This window comes from Megascapheus bottae, chromosome 18 (genome assembly GCF_031878675.1).
Source record: "Megascapheus bottae isolate mThoBot1 chromosome 18, mThoBot2.hap1, whole genome shotgun sequence".
Lineage (NCBI taxonomy): Eukaryota > Metazoa > Chordata > Mammalia > Rodentia > Geomyidae > Megascapheus > Megascapheus bottae.
This window is the reverse complement of record NC_143526.1, coordinates 311066-336647: the sequence shown is the minus strand read 5'-3', so window position 1 is coordinate 336647 and position 25582 is coordinate 311066. Positions and strand designations below refer to the sequence as shown.

Below are 25582 nucleotides of genomic sequence, written 5' to 3'. Positions count from 1 at the left end.
AAAAAAAGAGCAGCCATTGCTCTTTATGCCAGACATAATAGTTATTTAATGCTGACCTCATGGAGACAGACAAGTGTAGGGAGAGCAGTTTTTATTTTGAGTGATCCAGAGTGCATGTGTGCGTGTCAGATGGGACTTGAACTGTGGAGGCTCTGTGGGGCCGCCAATCTGAAAACACAGTGACCTGAACTGGCCACATCAGTAATGGTTTCCCCGTGATTCACACATTGCTGCTGGAATTCTTCTTTTTTTTTCTGTCAACACCAAGACGACTTGGTGTAGCGATTATTATTTGCATCCCTCACACACATATTCTTTCTGCACTATATTATGGTTTGGGTGGGAAAAAAAAGAAGAAAATAAAGATTGCACATCAAATAGTTGACTTCTCTGATTGAAGTTTTAAAAACTGATGGGATGATTCATGAACTCTGTCCCTGAAAACAGAAGCAAACAACACTCTCCAGCTGGAGTTGATAGACTATCTATGCTGTTCTGCTCTTAGATTTCTACGCCATGGCTCATCCACCCCTTCATCACAGTCTCTTAGGTGTGTTACCTTTTCCTGCAGAATCTTGTTGTACTTTAGTCATCAGGGATTTCATAAGTTTGTGAAGGGTGCCTTGATATTGAAATGAAATTCTGACTGATTAAAAATAAGTATAAGCACTTTACTAAAATGTTTCTTAATGTTTTTCAAGCTGTTTGATAGGTAAATCCTCATATTTTATTGTCTGCATCGCCATTAGTTGATTTTTCCTAGCATAAGTCCAACAAATGAACTCTGAAACAAATGTCTTTCACATGTCTTGGTACCCGTTTCCCTACCCCCCCACACCCCCCACCCGTTTGGTTTTCCCCCCTTCCCTATCAAATTTCAAATATCCAAATACAAATAAATTCAATATATCAGATAACAAAGTGAGATACTATACCAATATGAGATAACCAAGGGACAGCAAAGGAGATGAGAGACAACATAGTACATTAAGGACAACAATCATTCATTATATGGCTTTTGTTTCACCATCCTGGAGGTCCTTTCAATAAGCTTCACATTATATGTCCTTATGTATCAAGATTTTGCTCTATTGCAAATCTTTTAGACTGCGCGTATATTTTCATTATGGTCTTTTTTGTTATTTCATCAGAATTAGCAGTGCAAACTTCAATTGTTCTTAAGGGCTGAATGGACAATATTGTTAAAAATGTTTTCTATATTTTTAATTTATTTTGGACGTTGATCAAGTCTGACCCAGATACAAGAACTGGAGTGCTTTAGCACTCCAGGACTTGGGCATGATGGGTAGGTAACATTAATCACTTTTTGGGTCCCATCCAGTAGATAACTGTTTAGTGTTACCAGTTTCTCCAGGCTCTTAAAATATCATTTAATTATCAAATTTGCTATAATATAGGCACTTTTAGTTAGATTGTATGGAAAGTTGATCAAAAATAGGGTTAATTCACTAAGCCAGAGCGCAACCCATCACTTCCATTTCCAACTGGAACCAACTATAGATAGAAGAAAATTACAAATTAGTGAGTTATGTTATTACTAATCACGTGGGTAATATTGAAAGTAGAAGACAAAAGAAAGCTATCATGGTTAGATGCATTTTGGCTTATATTTTTCCTTGGTTACTCCAAAAGGGTGCTAAGCTTTCCTTGGTGCTTTCCAGTGTTAATCCTGTACTTGTGACTGAAACCTTATTGGAAACAGTCATAGCAGATGCAGTTAGCATGAGATGATTACCAATGACTGTGAGCCATCAATCTAAGGACTGGATATCTTTTTAGAGAAGGGAGAAGGACAGTTGGACATAGGAATCCTGAGGGAAGAGAACCATATAAAGATGGACACAGAAATGAGTGAGGAAGCTCCAAGGAGAATTGCCAGATAGAGATACCAAGAAAAATGTGTTTCCAGGCCTCTTAGACACACACACACACACACACACACACACACACACACACACACACAGACTTATATTTAGGTAGTGGAGTATTGATACACACTGTGAAAGAAAGAATGGACGCAAAGGATTAATATTCACCATGTGCTAGTAGGCAGGAAGTTTTGACTTTTCTTGGGTGCAAAATTTAAGCTGCAGTGTGAATGATGAAAAGTAGTGACACCAAAGAATGGCAGAATTGTGATTCTGCTTTCTGGGCTGAGAGATAATATTCATAGCATTAAGTATAAAGTTTGAACTTTTTCACACTCTGAACTTTGGAGTTGAACTGTGCTCAACATGTGCATAATAGGGCATGGCAGGAGAAGGAACGTGAGTGAAGGAGGTGAGTTTATACTTAGTTGCTCAGAAAATGCCAAATACTGTCTGGACTTACATGCTACATTCTGCTTCATGACAGTAGAGAAAAGTGAATCTTATAAAGCCAGGCTTCTATTCCAGGACTATAGTTCTACAGAATCAACAAGTAGGGGAGGTAGGAAAGGAAACCCAAGGTATACAATACCAGATATTGTGCTCTGTTCATTATACTGTATTATTTCTTATCAATAAATCACTGTTAAATAAAGGAATATGTAAGTTGGTGAAACTTGGTGAATATGAACATTTAAAACATCTTACTTTAAAATAAATTGGATATTTTATCTTGAAAACTCTTGTTTGGACAGTTATATAGATTCTCAATGGATATAGTTTTATCTTGAATTTGAAATGCCCCTTCTGTTTCCCTAAGACCTGTTCATCACAAACCAGTATTTTCAGGCCTCGGATGATCAGAAGCTCAGAGTTTAAATCTGGGTAGTTATGAGATTTTTAATCTTACCCAGTATAGGATTTCAAATGAAGAAACTAAAATGTGTTTTAATTTGAGACAAGTTTGGTGGCATTTTATACTTCAGTGGGTTCTAAATTGCAAGACCCTTTTCACCTTCTACCACTGGTTCCTTCTGTTCACCTGCCTGGAGAAATAAGTGTCATATAAAGTGATGGCAGAACCATCTGTTTCTGTCATTTTGACTGCACATCAGTTTCATTGCATATATGTAAATGCTTGAAGTTCTTTACAAAAGAACTCTGTGATATTATTGATTTTATGAGTTGTGATGTTTTTTGAGGTCTTGCTTTAAGTAGCAAGTAAGCTTTGAGTGCAGTTCATGAAGAACACCTATTTACTCATTTTAGGGTTAAACCAAAGCCAGTTTCTAGAAAGATGGTGAATATCTTTTTGATGTCTGAGCTCTCGAACAGGGTCAGAAAATCGTTTCAAAATTAGGTCAAACATAAGGTTACTGGTGTGAGAAAACCATCCTAAGTAGAAAGAAGAGAAACTTAGAAGAAATGGGATCCATAACGAATTGTTAATGATATCACAGTGGGAATCATAACCAAGGAGTAGAAGAGTATATGATGATGGGAATAATTCATTAGGTGAATAGAAAAGATTATAAAGAATCTTTTACCATTTGAATATTACTATATAAATGTCCACACATATGCATAGATGGTGATTTTGAAATTTAGAAGTTTAATTAGCTAGCTCAGAGACTTAAGTTTCTGTTTCCTGGTTCAGGAGAAATTTTGGCCTATTATTGGATGAAATAGAGAGCTACTGAAGATTACTGAGTAGAAGAGTTGAATGACAATGGAAAATTTTATTTGTGTAAAGAAATAAAAGAATCATTAAGATCTGAAAGTTGAGTCAGAGTGTGCCTCTGAGATAATATCAATGAAGTATTGCAAACAGTGGTAAAGAAAATATCTAGATAGCACTATTTACTATAGCAAAGATATGGAAGCAACCCAGATGCCCCTCAGTTGATGAGTGGATCCACAAGATGTGGAATTTATACACAATGGAATTCTAGGCTGCTGTCAGAAAGACTGACATTGCCCCATCTGTAAGGATATGGAAAGACTTAGAAAAATCATATTAAGTGAAGTAAGCCAGACTCAAAGGAACATAGGCTCAATGGTTTCCCTCATTTGTCATAATCAGTAGATACCTTGGGCTCTCCTAGCAGAGATTTCCAATAGAGCAAAACCTAGATACACAAGGTCACATAGTATGACACTACATGAAAGGACCTCCAGGATATAGAAACACAAGCCATATAATGAGTGATTGTTGTCTTTAATGTACTATGTTATCTCTCATCTCTTTTGCTGTCCCTCTGCTATCTTATATTGTTACAGTATTTCACCTTGTTATCGGATATAGTGTATATATGCTTATTTAGTTATTTGAAATCGGATAGATAAGTAAGCAGGGAAAACAAGATGAGGGGCAGGGGTGGGGAGAGGGAAATGGGGACCAAGACATGAGAAAGGGTATCAATGTTTGTGAAGTATTGCATCTTCTATCTGGTGAATATAATGTAACCCTTCTATTAATCACAATAAAAATATATGAAAAAATAGCTAGTAAATGAATGTGCTAGCCTTCTAGCTCCATGGCAAAATACCTAAGAAAATCAGCTTAACGGTGGCAACATTTGTTTTGGGATATAGTTTCAGTCTGCTTTGGGGAGAAGCAGAACATCATGGTAGCAGGAATATGTGGAGGAGGAAGCCATTTATTCACGTTAAGTAGGCAGGAGAGAGAGAGAGAAGAGAAAAAGGAGAGAAGTGGAAGAAGGAGAAAGAGAATTGAAGACTGGAGAGCAGAGATAGAAGAGAAATAGGAGAGAGAAGAGAGCAGAACAAACATCATTTACAAGGACACATTTCAGGGATGCATTTAACAACCTTAAGTCCCAGCTCAAATTGGAAAGTTTTTATCCCTTCCCAATAGCTCATCAAATTATGGACACATGAGTAGGTTGATCCTTTGGTGAGAACAAAGTTTTCATGATCCCACCACTTTGTAAAAAGCATATCAGCAGGCAATCGAATCTTTAGCATATAGCTTTGGGGCAACATTTTAGATACCAGCCATAACAAAGAGGAATATATCTTAGGGGACATTAATTTCATTTTTAATCATGACCTTGATACGCAACCAGAAATGAACAAGAGGAGCAGAGATTAAAAAAAGAATAAATATGGTCAAAATATATGCGTGTTTAGAACTGTTATAATAAAACCTCTTTGTTGTTAAGTCTGGGAGCTTAAGCTAGCATGTAAGATATGTGAAAGAAATCACCAAGTGTCCAAGTGGTAAGAGAGGAAGCAAAGGTTATTAACTTTCCAAGAGGTAAGGGACCAGATGGCATAAGAATATTGTTCATGAATAGAGTGAGTGAAGGCTGGAGTTGATGAGCATTTCAAATGCTGAAGGAATGTATTACTTACGTTTCATAGTTTTTTGCAGCTAGTTGTTCAGGAAGCTGAAGTTTCTCAGGGTTTTTGCTAGGTGGTGCAGTACAATCCTTTCCAGAAGTGATTAATACAGGTAGGGTTCTGTTTGAATACAGAACAGTTTCTGCAAAACAAAGGAAAAGAGCCTTCCTGACAGGTGGCTCCTCAAAAGACTTAACCTAGAGCTCCCCTATGACCCAGCAATTCCACTAGTTGGCATTTACCCTGTTGTCCAGAAACAAGGACATACCACATCCACTATCACAATGACGTTCATTGCAGCACTATTTACCATAGCAAAGATATGGAACCAACCCAGATGCCCCGCAGTTAATGAGTGGATCAACAAGATGTGGTATTTATACACAATGGAATTCTATGCTGCTGTCAGAAAGAACGACATCGCCCCATTTGTAAGGAGATGGAAAGACTTAGAATAAAATCATTTTAAGTGAAGTAAGCCAGACTCAAAGGAACATAGGCTCAATGGTTTCCCTCATTTGTCATAATCAGTAGAAACCTTAGGCTCTCCTAGCAGAGATTTCCAATAGAACAAAACCTAGATACATAAGGCCATATAGTATGATGCTAAATGAAAGGTCCTCCAGGATATAGAAACAACAGCCATATAATGAGTGATTGTTGTCCTTAATGTACTATGTTATCTCTCATCTCTTTTGCTGTCCCTTGGTTACCTCGAATTGTTACAGTATTTTACCTTGTTATCTGATATATTGTATATATGTTTATTTGGTTATTTGAAATTGGATAGGGAAGGGGGGAAAACAAGATGAGGGTCGGGGGAGGGAAATGGGGACCAAGACATGAGAAAGGGTATCAATGTTTATGAAGTAAAGCATCTTCTATCTGGTGAATATAATGTAACCCTTCTATTAAGTACAATAAAAATATATTAAAAATGATTCTGAGCTGGAGAATGGGCTGCTGAAGAATTTCGAGGAAGTCCTCCCAGGAGAAGATAGTCAGTGCGCCATGCCTTGGGAGTAAGACTGAGTTATAAGAACAGAGCATATGCATGACACTCTGGAGACCATGAAAATCACAGGTGGTGTTGTTGAGTTTGAATAAATAGCATGAATTAAAGGTAGAATGATTTCCTGATATGAATGGTTTTCTCATGTGGAGTGGAATGTTACTGTTGTTGAATGAAGGAACAGGAATCAAGACACTTATTTTGTAGTAGTCACATTCTGATTTCCTGGAACTTCAGTTTCTCCTGCTTGGACCTGTGGCAAGTACTCCCTGCATTATACACTGAACACACCACTCACCATGGTTTTTAGGCTTCATGAAGTGAAGGATCTGAACAGTTCTTGAAAAAAATGCGGTATTATTTCAGATGTAGTGTAAAATTTCATGGAAACATTAAAATGTGGTCAAATTGTGAAAAAATGAGTCAGCAGTTAAAATTATGTATCAGAGTAGCTTTTGTGAACTGGCTTTTGTGTACTGTGCACAGAGGCAGTTTCAGACTTTTAATTCCAAACTTGAAAATGGAAAATAACTGTTAAAGAAAATTTTTTTTCTTTCTGCTTCAAACTGAGAGAGAGCAAGTTGTATAACTGTTGCTTTACAGAAGCAGCTGGTAGCATCTGTCAGGACAATTTGCAGCTATTACCCCCTCTTACAGATCTGACAAAATTGAATTGCTGACTAACTAATGTAGTTGCGGGTGAAAGTCACCTTTCAGTCACCCAATGACTGTGAAACAACCCTATTTTAAAAATTCATATTGCTGAGTTGCATTTGGAAAAGTGTTGTCCTCTTATAAATTATATTTTAAGATACATTAAATTTGCTTATGCAATATGTATATTTGTATACATATGTCTACGAAGTATGTATTTATAGAGTAGAAGAAAAATCCATCCTCCTCCCTCCATGATGTGCTCCTTTTAACAATTGAAAGCGGTCATGAGGAAATGGGGGGATGGAGGGGAATTTGGATGAAGGTAAATGGAAAAAACAGAGATATTTTGAAGGTTTTTTTTCCCAGTCATTTTGTGTCTTTTGAGTTGGTAATGTGAGGCAAATATTTGTGTTGCTGATACTGTGCTATAGTCTACTCTTGTGATACAGAAGGATAAGACCTAATTTAATGTGGAAAAGAGCATGTACAGAGATAATGAAACAGATCTACATTAAAATGTAATATGTTATGTGTACTATGAACCAAGGAAGGTTTGCAGATCAATTTGCATTAGAGCAGATACTGGTTTTCATTTGAAGTGTATTTGGACATATGAGTATCATGAGTGGTTGCAGGAGTAAGGTGTACTTTTCACCTACATTTGCTGATAGTCACCCTTCAAAATGTATATGATGCCTGATATACTACAGGGGCAGTAAATATATGTATAGAGAGCAGACCAATGGAGGCAGTAAATATTGTATGTTCAGAGAGCAGACTAATGGAGGAAACAAATATATGCAAAGTCTTCAGGATCATCTTGATTTGAATTGCCAAACCCTTCTCCCACTGTGCAGTGTTTTGTTGAAGCCCCATGTGGCCTTTTACTAGAATGAGTAATCAAATCAGAACGCATCCTGGAATATTTAATTGTGGATCACTGTCAGTCCTGTATAGGGAAAAGCAGTGGATCCTGTGTGGAGATGGGAACATAATTTCCAGATAAGGAGAGGAATTTGCAATGACAAGGGTGTTTGAAGGACTGACTCCAAGGACAGAAAGAGGGACAGTGTACAAAGAACCAAACCAGAGATTATGATATAGCATCCAAGAGAAACTTTGAATTTTATTTAAAATCCTTTCCCTAAGAGTGAAAAGAGAATGACTTCATGGGCTCCGTTCCAATGGGACTTCCCATGCTCAAGGCACTGGTATATTTTGAATAGAGGAGGAGGAGGAGGAAAAGTGGTCATTGGGAGGGAACAGATGATGCAGGGACTTTTGACTACAGTAAGAGTTGGTTCTAGGAGCAGAGGTAAACCATAGTAAATGTTTCCTCAGAATTGTGATGTGGCAAGTTGCTGTTCTTCAAAAGAAAAGGAAATGCCTGTGTCTGACAGTGTGGGGAATGAATGCTAGGGAACAAACGTGCCTGTGGAAGACCTTTGGGAGTGACAGGGAAGAGTTGTTTTGACTAGAATGTTGTTGGGGAAAACAGAAGTAAGTAGGTGGTGCTGCCATTGATTCTGACTGGCTGGGATGGCTGACGTGGGGCACATGTTCAAGGGTCCTGTATTAGCAGTGGTGCATTAGATGGCCCACATGTCCATATCAAAAGAGCACAGGCAGTACTCAAGATGAACACTGGGGATCACATCAGTACATAGGCACTACTTGAAATGGATTCAATTCCTAAGGCCACAGGTCAGAGAAGGGGAAAGTAAAGAACTCCAAACGCTGATCACCGTACCCTAGCGAGAAGAAGATCCTTCTAGAGTAGTAAGTTGGAGACAGTTGAAATGGCTGGTCAGAACTCTTACCTAAGTGGTTGTGGTAGCCTTTCTTGTCTCTACTGTACACTTTAACTTCCTTCTTTCCCTCCTTACTGCAAACTTACCACCTTGTTTTTTTTTATTTTATTTTTTATTGTAATTGGTAAAAGGGTTACATGATATTTGCCAGATAGAAGTTGCATTAATTCACATACATTATACCCTTTCACATGTCTTGGTACCCATTTCCCTCCCCCCCACACCCCCCACCCGTCTTGGTTTTCCCCCCTTGCCTATCAAATTTCAAATATCCAAATACAAATAAATTCAATATATCAGATAACAAAGTGAGATACTATACCAATGTGAGATAACCAAGGGACAGGTAACGAAGGGAGCTAGGTCTGTGTTTTTTTTTTATTTTATTTTTTATTGTAATTAGTAAAAGGGTTACACGATATTTGCCAGATAGAAGGTGCATTAATTCACATACATTGATACCCTTTCACATGTCTTGGTACCCATTTCCCTCCCCCCCCACACCCCCCACCCGTTTGGTTTTCCCCCCTTCCCTATTAAATTTCAAATATCCAAATACAAATAAATTCAATATATCAGATAACAAAGTGAGATACTATACCAATGTGAGATAACCAAGGGACAGCAAAGGAGATGAGAGACAACATAGTACATTAAGGACAACAATCATTCATTATATGGCTTTTGTTTCACTATCCTGGAGGTCCTTTCAATTGGCTTCACATTATATGTCCTTATGTATGAAGATTAACGATGGCTTTTTGAACTTGAAAGTCAGTTTATATTCAATCTCACTTGAAGACAAAGCTAAATTATCATTTGCTTATGAATGGCAATGTCACAGCTGTGTGTGTGTGTGTATATATATATATATATATGTATAACTACATCTATATATTCACTTTCCAATAGCATTCCATTATATTAACTCAGGTTGTCAAAGGATTTCTCCTAGACATCTTTTTTTGCATATAATTTTTAATGTAATTAATAGAAGGGTTACATTACATTTGCCAGATGGGAGGTGCATTACTTCACATACATTGATACCCTTTCTCATGTCTTGGTCCCCATTTCCCTCCTCCACCCCCACTCTCATCTTGTTTTCCCCCCTTTCCTATCCAATTTCAAATAAACAAATATGCAGTTTTTTCTCCTCAAAAATGTTCTGAGAGGATGCTTTAGACAAAAAAATTTAGAAAGGAACACCTTCCTCGGTTAGATATGATGACAATGCAATTAAAATTTTTGCATTTGCAGTATTCTGTCTGGATAAAAGATTCCCCCCCCCAGGAAAATGTGGATGATGTTTTAATTTCCCCATGGCCTTTCAGAATTCTGTTAGCAGTGAAAAAAAGTTTCAAAGTATTATTTCTTACCATAAGTTTGAAAATACCTTTTTATTTCCTCCTGCATATAATGTTTAAGTTCACTTTTCTCCTATTAGCTTCTTTCTCCAGAAAGAATAGTTTCATTTAGTTATCATGAGCTTACCCTTTTGGCATTTTCTTATTGATACACATTAATGTACAAAGCAATGGGTTCTGCTGTGACATTCTGAATGTTCATATCATGTCAACTCCCTTTTAAAAGTAATTGTAATTTTAAAAATTATAGTGAAGGGGATGTACAGACGGGCTACAGTTCGGTAAAAAGTACACTTCTTTTTTGGGTAATGTCACCTCTTCCCTTGCTCTCTCTCAGGCTTTCCCTCCCATTCCCCCACTCACAAGTTGTACACAACTTGTATTCAACAATTTTCAGCATAGTGTCCAGTGGGCCCCACTGCTGCATTTGTTTATCCTTTGTCTCTCCATTTCTGTGCCTCCCTTTAAACTCCCACAGACAGATAAACAGACAGAACAAAATGGAAAGACAAGAGAAACTAAAAAGAAAAAAAAACACTCACTTTCATTTCCTGGAATTCATGTGGATATATAGTATTTTGGATGATCAGATGCACATAGGCAGTGTGCCTTTCTGTTCTTCTCCTGTCTCCTCCTTTGGTTTCACTATATGTGAATGCCTAGAGACCTGTATAATTTCTTATGCCCAAGTATTTTAGATCTAGTTAATTTTTGTGTTTTTTTTAAAAACTATCTTTAAGTAGGTGTACAAAAAAGGAGTTGCCACTTTATGTATCAACCTCTTTCTTAACTCCCCTTTCCCTTTCTATGTCTTCTCTAATCTCAGATCTTATATGAGAACACAAAATACTACCCTTACAAAATCAAGCCCGTTGTTTATATGCCACACACAAATCTCCATTTCCTCACTACCACTCAGAAGAGAGAAGACCATGGTTACAATAACAATACTTCAAAGACAAACTATACATTTAAGTATGGTAAATAAAAATCAGAAACAATAATAAGAATAGAAAAGTAAGAGATTGGGCATGTGTAGGATACACTAGGAATTAAAATCATCAATGCTTATATTAAAAATGAGGTGGCAGGAAAAGCAAAAAGGGGCGGAAGAAATAGTGTTCTGGATCTGGAATAGAAATGTGAGGAGAGAGGTAAAGTCCCCCTGTGTGCTGGAAGTGGAGGATTGAAGACAGAAGAAAGAGAAGGTAGCGAATAGGCTCTTAACACTGCTGAATAAAGGTGGGTAAATTTCTTCTTCTTCTTTTTCTTCATTTCCTCTTCCTCCTCCTCCTCCTCCTCCTCCACGCTGAAGCCTCTCCTTTTCCTTTTCTTCTTCCTCCCTCCCTTCCTCCTTCTCCTCTTCTTTCTCCTATTTCTTTCTCCTTCATTGCCTTTGTCAGAGACCCAGAAACTTCAGGGGAAATAGGTCATTTACAGAAGGATCTTGTTAGGTCTTCCCAGGGTTATGCCCTGGCCTGAGACCCACAGTTTGATTTACAACTATGTTTGCCTAGCAAGTACACTGATTCTCATTAGGTTCCGTATGTACGTTGATTTGGGGAAAAAAAGTTAGAGGATGGAGAACATTGGGGGAAATTAGAATTTCCTAAAGGCATCCATTAGTGCTGTGTTGCTGCTAGCACTGAGTGTTTTACAAGCTGACAGTCACCTCAAAAACTTAAAGGAAAGCAGTTTCTATAGCAACAGTGGAACCATTTGAAGTGTGACTAGATAATCTTTTCTTATAACTAAGAAAGCAGAGATATGCAAATTCATTAAAGATATATTTCATATCTTCTACCTAATGCACATTCAGGGCAAGTATACTCTTTGACATGTCAAATATCTTGCTGCCATCTCAGTGCATTAAATACTGATGCACCTTAATGGTTTGATTAGCTTCCCAAGATGAATTTTGGCTGCTAGTAATCATGATTAAGGATATGTATTCTGGACTTGATTGCCTTGGGTTCAAACACTAATACTCCCAATTTTAGTTCATTGCTATATCTGTTCCTGAGTCTTTTATCTTTAGAATGAAAACAAATAAATCTACTCTGAATGTAAGCCTTAAAGAAGTGGAAATATATAAGCAGTGTCTTGTTGGTGAAAATAGCTTACCAAACACTGCCTACTGTAAATAACAAGTCTTTCAGAAATGGACTGGCTTCCTGTTTTCACAGATAAAACTGGAATTCATAGTCCATTTAAATAAATGCAACTACAGTTGGCTCAACTTTCTAACATTTCTATTTGATCCAGGCATCCTCACTGGCATAGTCAGTAATACAAGATGAGCACTGTGTCATTACTTCCTTTTAAGTTACATATTTGCCCAGTAGGCCAGGGGAATGATGTGCTGTCAACCCCTTTTCAGGGTCCACTGGTAGAAGGAACATGGGAAGGCAAAAGGCCCCTTTGGTGGAAGCTTATAATCAGTCTCTCTTGTATTCTCTGCATGACTCCTCATACTCTAGCCTTGGCTTGGTTTCTAGAATAAGAAAGGGTCCTGCTTCAGGATTTCATGAGTACTATTCCTTCACGGGCTCATTTTCTTTTCTTGGTTCTCCCGATAACTGAATGTTTGTAATCACAACAGTTTCAGCCCAGATGTTGTCCCTCTTTCAAAAATTGTTTTGCCAGATCATTTTGTATCAAATCAATCCATTAAAAATTCTTAGTGTATTTACAATTTGTAATGATTGACTTAAATTAACTTGTGGAGCTGCCTGCCTCATGGATTCATGTTTCATGCAGGAAGTGACTGGTTTCTTTCTAGTGAGGGATGTAGGCACTTAGTAAGTGAATGATTGAAAAGAGTGGACAGGCACACAGAAGAGTAAGTCCTCATTTGGACCAAGATTCTACTGAGTTCTTAAAAGAAAAATGGGCAGTGCGAGATAGGTGATGTAGAACTCAAGAGAAGCATAAGGGAACATATAAAGGATTTCTTTTGAACCTGAACACATAACTGCCAGGTCAGGCTTCCTATTTCCTGCACACCCTTGAAAACTGCTTCTCCTTGTCTCACTTCTGTTATTGGGTAACTTTTCCTTTCACAGTCCTCCCATTCCAATCTTGTTATCCTCCTACTTATAGAAATGAGGTGCCACCCTGTAGCTCTAAAGCAGAATATTTTGTTTAAACATTCACATCCACAGCCACAGGGGATTGCTTAGATAGCACAATCATGTTTATGTAGCCAGGAGCAAGAAACGATGACTTTCCACTGGAGGAGATCACTTAGCTAAGAGCTATGGGCTTCCATTAACCGTGATAACCACAGTCTAATTTCACTGCGGAATGAGAGCTGTGAGATAATTAGGAAAAGTGCATGCCAGAATGCCAGTGCATATTTCTCCTAAATTAATACAGCCTCATCAAATAGGTTATATTAAAAACAGACACTGTATGAAACAAGATCATTGATTGTCTTAATTAATATGAATCAGCAGGCAGAGTCAGGGCCTACATTAACCTTGGCAGTGGTTGAGAGTCTGGGGAAACTTCACTGAGCAAAACTGACTTGGAGGAAATAAATCTGTGCTCCGAGTCTGGATATTGTGCACTGGAGCATCTGTTCTGATCTCCATGTCCAGTCCAAAGGGTCTCCTTTGTAGGCCAAGGGAGGAGAGCAGACCATACAAAACAAAAGTCTCCATTATGGGTCAAAGTTCACAGGTGAAAATAAACCAATAAAATGACAATGTCTAACATCTTTTGAATAAATAGGATTCCAAAAATTAAATCTTGAGGAGAATGGGCAAAAGATTAGAAGTATTATTGATCAAAATTTCTAAGCAATATATGGGTCATTTCCAAATGCTTCTGATAATTACAGTGGCTATGTATCCCAAGGGAAATTAGTTTCAAAGTCCTTCCTTTCTTTTCCTTATGGGTTTTTTTTGTTATTGACATCTTAAGATATTTTAATTTCTAGGAGGAAGAAATTTTTGTTCTGTTTTGAATGATATTCCAAGAAATTCTTAGTTATTTCAAGCACAGCCATTTTTAGGTTGCCATATTTAGCAAACATATATGAACTGCCCAGTAAAATTTTAATTTTAGATAAACATGCAATATTCAAGACATCCTTGAACTGAAAATTTGGTTCTGAAATTCCAATTTAGTTGAGAGTCCTTTATTTTATCTGAAAAACTATATGTGGCTTTTATATTTCTGAAACCATATTTTCTTTTTCTTTCCTTTGTGGTTTTTAGAGAGGATTTCAAAATGTATTCCAGGGTGACCCTTGAATTCATGATCCTCCCGTCTCACCTTTCAAAACCTTGTTTTACAGGCAAGAACCACTACTGTGTTCACATTGTTTTTAAGAGGAGTATCTACTTCATTTGCAGCGAAGAAGACTAGAATGTGTTAAACAAAGTAAAAAGTTCTATAAAATTGCAGAGCAGTACCTAATATTTAATTTAGTTAATTGGTGGGGATGTAAAATAAGTAAGGTTCACTTTAGACCTATGTCATACATTGGATGTGATGGGCCTGGATTCTGAGGACCAATGTGTCTCATTTCCAGAGCTTGTTCTCTTTCAACTTGTCTTGTTGCTTGCTCTTCAGGCCCAATGTTTAGTACTTGAGTTCTAGTATGGACATTTGCGAAAGTGTTCTGAGATTTCAGGCAAGTCCTCTAATATTTCTATGCTTCATTCTCATAAAGTACAATGTCTTGCTAAATATAAATTGCTCTGAAACATTTGTTGAATTGAATTGGGTACTCATTTGCATATGGATTATAGGGAGGGTTGTGGTATACAGCAGAGGGATTGAGAGTTCAGGTTTTCTGGTCCACTGACTCAACTCTGGGCTTATTTAATTTCTTTACACTCTGTTTTCTCAATGATAAACACGCCATAATAGAATAACTAAGCCACCACATCATTATAGAGGATAGAATACATTTTAAGAACACCTACCATGGAACTAAGCTTTTAACAACTGCTCTTTAAATTTCAAATATAGGAGATTATAAATGAGCAAGACACATTGAAAAGTTTGGGTGCTGAATAAAAAAATACAACGAAAATAGGACTTGCTTTTAATCCTTGCTCCGATGGGGGTAATCAACCCTTTCCAACATTTTTGGGACTCACCAAACTTACATTTCTGAGTTCAGGTTTGTAATCAGAATAAAGGAAAGGTAAGAGCTCTGGATATAATTTTTTCTAGCTTTCCTTAGCTAGATAGTCCCTTTCCTTTGAGTATCTGTGACTACTTTTTATCAAGACTTAGACATCTGAGAATGTGGTAGAGCCAGAAAGAAAAAACAGGGTGCACATACCAACATCTATAAGTAGATGATAGAAGAAAGATGGCCTTCCATTCTGTGATGTCACGATATCACCTTCTTTAGGAGTTAACCTATATTTGGGAGTTTTACTCTGTGAATTAAGAGAATATTTTATGTGGTTTTTAATATAAACTATATCACTCACCAATGTGATTGGTAAAAACTAATCTTCAAAGTCTAAGTAATGGCTCTGAATAGCACTGAATTTTATTTTCTTTTGTCATGATTGAAGTTTCTCTTCCCCAAACTGCCAAGTATTTATTGGAATATAAAGAATAATTTATGAATAGATCTACTGAGCAAAGATTAACCTTTTTCTTTGTTGCAAAACCCTAAGTCCACTGGAGTGAAGCTCTAGGAGAATTAGAATGGAAGAGCTCATCAGCTTCTGTTGCAACTATAAAGAAAATGACACAGCAGCATGAATGATGAAGAACTTAAAAGGAAATGCAATAGTTTTTTTAAAACCCTATTTTAAAATTTTACCTGTGTGATTTCACCAGTGGAGAATAAAATTCTTGGGATGAAAGCTTGCAAAGTGAAATGTTATATGGTTCACGTTTTGTAAGAAGAGACTGCATTTCTGATCTGCTTTTTAAAGATTCAGATAGCATTTTTGAAAAGTTCCTCTTCATTCTGAGGTTGAAGGTGGAGCCCTTGTGCTGTGTCCAGGGGTGTTCTCTGAGAATTGCATGAACAAGCAATTCTCACAAGGACATAGGACAGTCCAGAAAAGAAATGTTGCTTATATTTTTTAACTTCTAGTTTACCACCTACCACATCTTGTATAAACTGGGTAAAAGGGAACTTTGTGGCCATGGAACAATCAGCCCTTTGAGCCCTGGAAGTTGAAGGTTTTTTTTCCCCAATGGCCTCTAGTTTTAGTCATTTCTGGAGGATAAGAGGAAATGGTCCCTGCGCATGCATGTTTCTATAGCATGATCCTGATGTGGTCTGTTTCACAATCTGTATAATCAGGGGATTTGAGCCTGTTGCTGTTTACAGTTCCTTTTCCCTAGAACATTCTTTGAATTTAAGGTGAGTTTCTTTGTTTTGGTGCTGGCACTAGGATTTAAACTTAGGGACCTAGCTCTGTTCCTTGTAGTTCTACCCCTTGAGCCACAGCTCCACGTCTGAATTTTGGTGGTTAAAGAGTCTCACAGACTTTCCTGTCCCATGCTAGCTTCCAACCTCCATCTTCAGATCTCAATCTCCTGAGTAGCTAGGATTACAGGTGTAAGCCTCTGGTAAGGTGAATTCCTCTTTGTCTTCTTCTCTCCCTCCCTCCATTCCTTCCCTCTATTCCTCCTTCCCTTCTCCCCCCCTTTATTTCTTCCTTCTTTCTGTTTTCCCTCCAGATCAACTTGCCTTGTGAAGATCTAGGTATGAAAGCAAGGACAGAAAGGTAAAAATGGGAAGGAGATAAAAAAAATTCACAGCAATCAAATCCCTACTGTGTTGCCAGAACTTCACAAATAACATCTCATTGTTTTTCTTACTGGACCCTATGAGGGATCTGATTATTGGCACTGTTTATTTTTAATGTATAGAGACACGGTAGGTCAGTAGTATGATATAATTTGTGCAAAGACAGGCACTGAAGTAGTAGAGTTGGGTTTTGGACATTCGTCAATCCAATTCTAAATTTGTGTTTTTGTTCCATTGCAAATAAGGCTTTGTGTATATTTGCAACAGAAGATGTAGCCAATCATCTCCACCCCCTCTTGGGGTAAACGGAGGATCTAAATTAATAAAACATAGCATGGATTTAAATTATGTGAAGATGTTATTTATCCAACAGTATCCTATTTTGCCAAGAGCATGATAAAGATAATTAACAGACTGTTTTGACAAGTGGCACTGTCATGCTAGGCATTGATTTTCTCAGTATTTCACATACTTGAGAAACATTCAGGAATTACTTTTAATATTACTGGCAAATATCTTTGCTTACTTAGTTTATACAGCATTCCTTTTGATATCATGTCATAATTAGACATATCTTCTCTAATTCGAATCAAAGAAGTATCTGAAATACCTTCTAACATTTTTATGTTTCTGAAAACCTTTATACTTTGTGATATTGTTAACTGTTATTATTTAGTAATAGTCTGTATGCTAGATATAATGTAAACCATTTGGATTCCTTGAAGATGAAAATAAGCAAATTTTATTTTATTTAATGATTACAATTTTGAAAGAAATCACAATTCTTATCTTCTTTCTCCATTTTGTGTTTGTCCAGCTCTTTCTTTTTTGTTGTTTTTCTTGCTACTGTAGGTCAAATTTTTCATCTGTATTGGGGAATAAACTTTTTCTTAGCAGTTTTTTTGGCCGATATAAATCTCATGGTATTTTTGAAGGTTTGCTGCCATGTTAGTTGTATTTTTTTTCCAGGTCACAATGAGGTACTGGTCAGTAAAATAAAGGGTAATTTGTTAGACTGTGTTCTAATAAAGTAAGACTTCTGAGCAAGACACCAGTGGCTGACATATGAAATGCTACCTGCTCACTATGCTGAGACCTGGAGGATCAGTTTGAAGCGAGTCCAAACAGAAAATTCTTCATTTCCAATTAACCAGCAAAATGTTGGACTGGTGGTGTGGCTCAGGTGATGGAGTTCCATCACCAGTACCAGAACAAAAACCCAAACGATGATGATGATGATGATGATGATGATGATGATGATGATGATGATGATGATAAAGATAAAGATAAATTATATGGCAGACAGCATCATAATGATTTCTACTCATAAGACATTCTGAGATGAGATACTTAGTATTTATGAAGTTTCAAGCATTTATTCAGTTCAGTGTCGTGATTGTATTGTTCTTGCTGTGTGGGCGGGAGTGAGTAACTTCACTTTTGAATCATAGTGAAACAATGAAGGCTTTAAAGATAGGGCATGTGAATAGTAGGTGCTATTTTGGCTCTGAAAAAAATATACCAGTGAACTCTGCTGCCATTGCAAAGGCACCTGGTGAGAAACACCTGGTGCTTTTCTTTTCTATTATTAAAGAACTTGATGTCAGAAAATAAAATGAAATAAAATGCTGCCAGTGACACATTCTGAAAAGATGGGTATCAAATCTTTGGCTTACGGAATTCATAAGGACTTTGAGATAATAGATTATATTACTTATGAGTGTTTCCTTCTTACAGTGGTATGTGTGGCTATTTATAATGATTCTGTCATAAAATATTTTCTATGGACTCTCTACTATACTTCAGCAACAAATAGTAATTAATACTTTGGCTGATGTCTTTCAAAGTATTTCCCATGTGCATACATAAACATATAAATACTTTGCTAACACAACAACCCTGCTAACCAGATTACTTTTAGGACTTGTGAATATGAATGTTTTGGCGAATATTGCTTTTGCACATGTAAATAGGAAGTGTGAATTTTTTTCATATGGTTATTCTTTTGAAAAAACGTCATGCTAGTAGCCACAGAGCTCTGATAAATAGATACACTGTAATTTATTGAGTCTTGGACTACTCAGCTATTACAAATTGCACTGTGATGAACATATCTGGTTCGTCATTCATCTCTGATACCTCTTGATTCTCCCTCCACAGCACTGTGGGTATGTTCTTGGACTGTCCTGTCCACGTCAGAATATTAGCATCCCTCGCTTCTACCAAAAGATGAGAGGAACCCTGACATCTCCCTGTGCCTCCAGACAACCCAAATTTCCCCCTCCTTCCCATGTTGCTAAGGATCCCCTTGGGAATCCAAAGCTTCTCTCTGGCGGGCCATGGACCCAGAATAAATTCAGTCAAGAAAGGATTCTTACACAGTTTGCTACTGTTTTCTAACTAGCCAATTCTAAGGTACATTAGTCCTCAGTTTCTTTAGCTGTTAACTGGGAAGATGATCTACCACATGGAGTTTTGGGGAAAATTAAACACAAGACATTACAATGCCTCACACCTGGAAAGCACTCAGTTAGTATCGTACCTACCCAAATTGAGAGCATCATTTATGGTCTCAACTTATTTCTGTCCTTTTAGGCTCTCTAAAAGAGGCATGCCAGCAACAAGAGTTGTCTTCAAGTTTTTTGTTTTGAGCTGTGTGGAAGGGATATTTAGGGAGGTAGATATTTATAGTTATGCACGAGACATCATCATAGTCAGTATTTGAGTTATGTGGAACAGTATGTCAGGCAATGTGGGGAAAAATACTGCATTTTATATCTCATACAGTTTATATTTCAATTTTTATATTTGGCAGCATGTTAGTAAAGTGATGTGATGTATATAATTTGTAAATGAAAACACACTGTGCTTTCTTGCCCCAAGTTATTTCTTTGCTCATGGGTGTGAGAACAGCATTTATTTTGGAGACCACTTGCTGGGAAGACAGAAATTCTTTTTTTATTTTGGAACAGAGGAAAGGAGTTGTAAATTTCACTGCCGTTCAGAGTGCCTACAATTCATTGTGTGTTATTTCAACATCATATGCATGAAGTTCATCATTCTTGGGGTTTTCAATAACCGCAGAGTTATGCTTTAAGTGTTCCCACCCCAGTCTTTCTTTGAAGATTGATTAAAATAGGAAGGAAAGTGAAATGTTTCCTATGTTGTGGATTGCCTTTCCTTCTGCTTTGAAAATGGGAAATCAAATATAATATGTTGTCCCTTTTGCAATGTCAACAACAAATATCTCGAGAAATACTGCCCTAGTTAATTAAGTCTTTTCCTGGTCCCTCTGTTCAATCCTCGTTGAAATAAGGTGCCTAAGAGATGTGGAGTTGCTAAACTTCAAACCTGCAACCTAATAACAGGTTTTAGGAGCTGCTGGAGGGAGTGAGCTGTGTATTTGGCAGTGTATACCATGTACATTTTCAGTATGTGTGCATTCATATTTGATTAAGAGAAGCACCACTGGGACATGAACTCAGGACCCTGAGCTCTCACTTGGCTATTTCAACTATTTCATGCTCTACCACTTGAGGCACATCTCCACTTCTGAATTTTTTCTTTTTGCTGATTAATTAGAAATTAACATTTCATGAACTTTTCTGCCTTGTCCCCAGCTTATGCTATTTATTATTTTTATTGATGATGATGATGATTTTAGAAAATACTTGGTTTGAACTTATGGCTTCATATTTGCTGAGCTTGCTTGCACATCTGGTGTTCTAGTATTTGAGCCAAACCTCCAGACCAATATCTATTTTTATTCTGATATAACCAAAGAGAGAAGAGAATCTCTCATCTCTCAGACAAACCCAAAATTTGAAGAAATAAATGAACAATAAGGTAGAAAGTTAATGAAACAGGACTGTTTCATCCATATTAATTGTCCCCGCACTTTCATGTCCAGTGTAGCTACCCTACCTACTATGTAGAAAATATTTGTGAATAATGTAATTTCTATGCCTGCAAGCAAAACAGTGCACATGCTTTTTCTTTTATTTATTTATTTATTTTTTATTGTAATTAGTAAAAGGGTTACATGATATTTGCCAGATAGAAGGTGCATTAATTCACATACATTGATACCCTTTCACATGTCTTGGTACCCATTACCCTCCCCCCCACACCCCCCCACCCGTCTTGGTTTTCCCCCCTTCCCTATCAAATTTCAAATAACCAAATACAAAGAAATTCAATATATCAGATAATAAATTGAGATACTATAACAATATGAGATAACCAAGGGACAGCAAAGGAGATGAGAGACAACATAGTACATTAAGGACAACAATCATTCGTTATATGGCTTTTGTTTCAATGTCCTGGAGGTCCTTTCAATTAGCTTCATACTATATGGCCTTATGTATCAAGATTTTGCTCTATTGTAGGTCTCTGCTAGTAGAGCCCAAGGTTTCTACTGATTATGACGAATGAGGGAAACCATTGAGCCTAAGTTCCCTTGAGTCTGGCTTACTTCACTTAATAGGATTTTTTCTAAGTCTTTCCATTTCCTAACAAATGAGGCGATGTCATTCTTTCTGACAGCAGCATAGAATTCCATTGTGTACAAATACCACAACTTGTTGATCCACTCATCGACTGAGGGACATCTAGGTTGGTTCCATATCTTTACTATGGTGAATAGTGCTGTAATGAACATTGCTATGCTAGTGGATTTTGTATGATGTATTAATTTGTCCTCCCACAAAAGGGAAATGTCCTATTCCTTTACATAATTTTCAAAATTCCCATTGAGGCAGAGTATCTTTCAAATGTGTCTTCCTTGGCCTGTTTTCCAGATGTATGACTGGGAGTGGTGTTTTTAGATGTGAACTTGAAAGAGCTCTTCCTGTCCTGCTGGTTGCTTCCCTGTTTTGATGCTGTTCTGTTGCCAAAGAAACCAGAATGATGTAGAATGGTGTCTCTAAGATGTGCCCTTGACTACTGAGTGAGGAAGAGACTGATGGTACCATCCACGTTTCTCAAGACTGAGAAACAACACTGGAAACTTCACTTGAACCACTCATCCACAAAACTCAACAGACTAAATAACAGAACACGGATCAAGCCTGTTGGCTGTTTGGCAGGCAATGTGTGATCAACAATGCCTATTCTTTCGGCTGGATTTTGTTGGATTTATCAGTTACACCTTAACTTACAATGCCATCAGGGACTGAGACTTGATTCCCCAGTACTCAGAACACACAGAGCAAAATTACTTAACACCTTGGCCTGAAGTAACAATATCTATTTCACCGAGGTCGACCAGACATCCAGTTCTGTGGGAAGGTACTGCTGTCCATCACAACTATCCTATATGCTATTTTATTATTTTTTCCTGCAGCTTTCCTCGGTGTGGGGTAGTAAAAAGCTTACAGAGAAAGATGAACCCGAGTGGCACTTTGTAGAGGCATGTAAAGAACAATGCCAATTGTTATGCATATGGATTATTAGATGTACAACACTCAGTAAGCTTTATGCATGTTGTGTTACCTAGAGAGAACATATGTGTTATTAATATGATTTTAAAACACAGTACCTTTTCCCATGAAACTCTGATGCTCTGAGTAGTTTATATTCTCTAAGCATCTTTCCTTTTCCTCTTTCATCAGATTGCACTCTTAAAATTCACTGCATGGTCTCTGTAGGTAAGAGGAAAAGACTTAGCACTGCGATGGCCTTTCTGTTAAGCTCAGACAGTCCACATTTTCTCTGATTCTGGGATACTATTATGTTTTGCAGCCTCCTACATATTTTTCTTCTTTCATAGACAATTTCAAGTTTAATATTATATGTTTAAAAAGTGAGATAATTTTAAGGTCATAAAAATTTTGGAATCCTGCAGGCTTTAAAATACATGAAAAATGATTTAAAAAACCCTCACAGAGCCATTATTTCCATCTTTTCTAAAACTCGCCTACTAGTTAGCTGCCTTGTTGTGGAATTACTGTAAGTTGTGCTTTAAAGGGATTAAGATTAACTTGATTAGAAGAAATGCTAGTTACTAAACAATTAAGACAGGAAAAAGGCCTGTATGTTTGTATGTTAGTAGGATATTAATGAAATCCATTTGGTAGAAAACAAGCCATTTTAAATATTATTTTTAATATGAACTATTCTCTGGGCAAATATTTCATAACTCCACACTATATTAATATTAGAATTTTCCTGATGATTTGTGGCATTGAGAATAATAGGGGTTGTCAAAATGTACTGAAGGTGTCTCAGAAATTTTTCTTGAGGATTCACTGAAATTAAAACAAATTACATGCCTCAGGATAATCTTTGCTGTACCTCTAGTCTGGTCCTGAAATGACTGATTTGCAGTTCTGAAAGAAAGCTCAAAAAGAATCAACTAGATAGAACTGTGATAAGGATAAGCTTTACTGATCAATTAGAAAATAACCTCAGGCACAATCGTTCCCCAAGCTAATGCACTGAAAAGCAGGCTACTAGTATTGTTTTGTGTAAGGTGTGTGTGCATTCATTTTGGAGGTGTTGAATTCACCTCTGGGCCACATGCTTGGTGGCTGGTGCTTTACCACTGAGATATTATTCCAAGCCCTTTCAATGTTGGTTATTTTTGAGGCTGGGACTAGCCTGGGGTGGACAGGTTTGGGCTACATTCCTGTTAGCTGTGCTCCCATGTGTCACTGAGGATGAAGGCAAAAGCCATGTGCGCCCAGCCAGAGATGACGGGTGCTTGCCATCAGGGCCCCTGGCTGATATGGAGTTGGGAGTACTTCTGACTGGAATGGCCTTGAATTGCTCAACCCCCTGATCTCCACTTTCCAAGAAGCTAAAATTATAAAGATGAGCTCTCAAACCTGGCTCAAAAATGAATATTTTTTCATATATTTTATTGTAATTAATAGAAGGGTTACATGATATTTTCCAGATAGATGGTGCATTAATTCCCATTCATTAATACCCTTTCACATGTCTTGGTCCCCATTTCCCTCCCCCCGCCCCCATCCCTCTAAAAGCAAATAGTTTTACTACTGACATTTCATGTTTTTAAAAACATGAGCAACAAGCAGTTGTTATAATCTTGCTTTCATGTTTCAAGTAATTCCTGTTTTACTTTTTATATATATATATATGTATTCTTTACTCATGCATTCTTTTAACAATCATTAATTATCTACTTTGTACTTCGTTTTATATGGAGAGCTGTGGGAAATGCAAAATATATGATATAATCATTGCCTTCTGAGAGTTTCTTTGGAATATTATAATAAAATATGAGAAGAAAATGAAAAAGGTCCAAACGTAGAAATCTCATTCTGAGCACCAAAATGAGCCGAATCGGTTTTGTTCTTTTCTGTTCTGATTTTTGACTTTTTTTTCCTTTTTCCTTTTTGAGACAAGATCTGGCTATGTAGCTTAGGCTGGCTTAGAAATAACTACATATGTACTCCAGGCTGGCCTCAAACTTAAGATCTTTCAGTTTCCATTTCCTAAGGATGGGATTATAGGCAAGTGCTACCATGCCCAACTTGAGTTTAGTCTTTAATTACTGTGCAGACACAGACACAGAGTAATTGAAGAACCACCTTAGGAAGAGCCAAGATTTCAACAGGATTAAGGCAGGAAAACAGGCTAGAGTGGGGACTAGTGGGAGTAACAGGGGCTGTGATCAGCTGAGTAGTTTATCTGGAGGGGAAGCCTCTACTCTGCTACAGCTTATCATCATGAGGCAGGACTGTAAGCCTAGAATGGTCAGTTGTTTCATTGTTTTAAGGAAATTTAAATTTTAAACTTAAGTCTTCTGACACAAACACACACACATGTGCATGTATACAGCATACATAATAGATGTATATATATATACAATAATATATATGTGTGCACATATACACAGACCCACATGTATGTTAATTAATTTAAGGGTTGGTGTTAAGGTTGGTGCTGTACCACTCAAGCCATACCCGTACTTCTGAATTCCTACTGGTTAATTAGGTTTAAGAATCTTACAGACTTTCCTGCTCAAGTTGACCTCAAACCGTGATCCTCAGATCTCAGCTTCCTGAGTAGCTAGGATTGTAAGTGTGAGATACTGGTGCCTGATATAGGTCTTCTGTTTTGTTAAATGATGGCTCAAATGTGTAGAAATACTATGCTGCTTAAACAACATGGAATGGGACTAATTTGATCTACTGGGCCATTAATTCTCAACTTCTGGCCTGTAAGTTGGAGTCTACAAAAATCTGGTAGTGGAGGCACAGCCAACTTTAGGATTCGTCCTTGTATTCTTTTTGCCTTTAGGCCTGTGTGGGCGGGGTGGAGGGGTCTGAGTTAAGTTCTATTGCTTGGCACCGCTCTGCTTTCCCTTTGTGTTTGGGGACGCGCTGTATTACTCACGCCTCTGCATCCCTCTGCGGGTGCTGCACGGTGGTGGGGAGTCTCTCACTCCCCTCGGGTCTCCGCTGTTGCCTGTGTTCCGAGTCTGGGTTCCGCTGCTTGCTGTTCTGGTTCCGCGTCTGGGTTCTGCTGCTTCCGCCTTTCGCTGGCCCGGTTGTATGTTGGTTTCTGCAGCAATCGGGCTCCCAGGCTGGCCCCCTCCGCCCGCAGCCGCTTTTCCCGGCCTGCTGCCGCTTTCCCCCCCCCCCCCCGGCCCGCCGGCGCTTTCTGTGGCTTGGAACTGGCGGATGGAGGTGGGGGAGGGGTCCTCGCGTTCCGAATTCTTTGAGAAAGTTGGATGTGAGCTTTATCTGGATTTCTTTTCCACTTTGAGT

General features: G+C 37.7%; 1 long non-coding RNA gene across 1 annotated transcript in view; it reads right to left on the bottom strand.

Annotated features, from left to right (window-relative positions):
* Positions 1-25275, bottom strand: part of LOC150049998 (uncharacterized) — a 53719-nt gene extending 28444 nt beyond the window's left edge. The window contains exons 1-3 of the long non-coding RNA XR_016538556.1: positions 25209-25275; positions 22384-22486; positions 5268-5397 (exon numbers count right to left, since the gene is read on the bottom strand). This is a non-coding gene — a long non-coding RNA (uncharacterized LOC150049998). The remainder of the gene's footprint in view (positions 1-5267; positions 5398-22383; positions 22487-25208) is intronic.
* Positions 25276-25582: the final 307 nt, after the last annotated feature.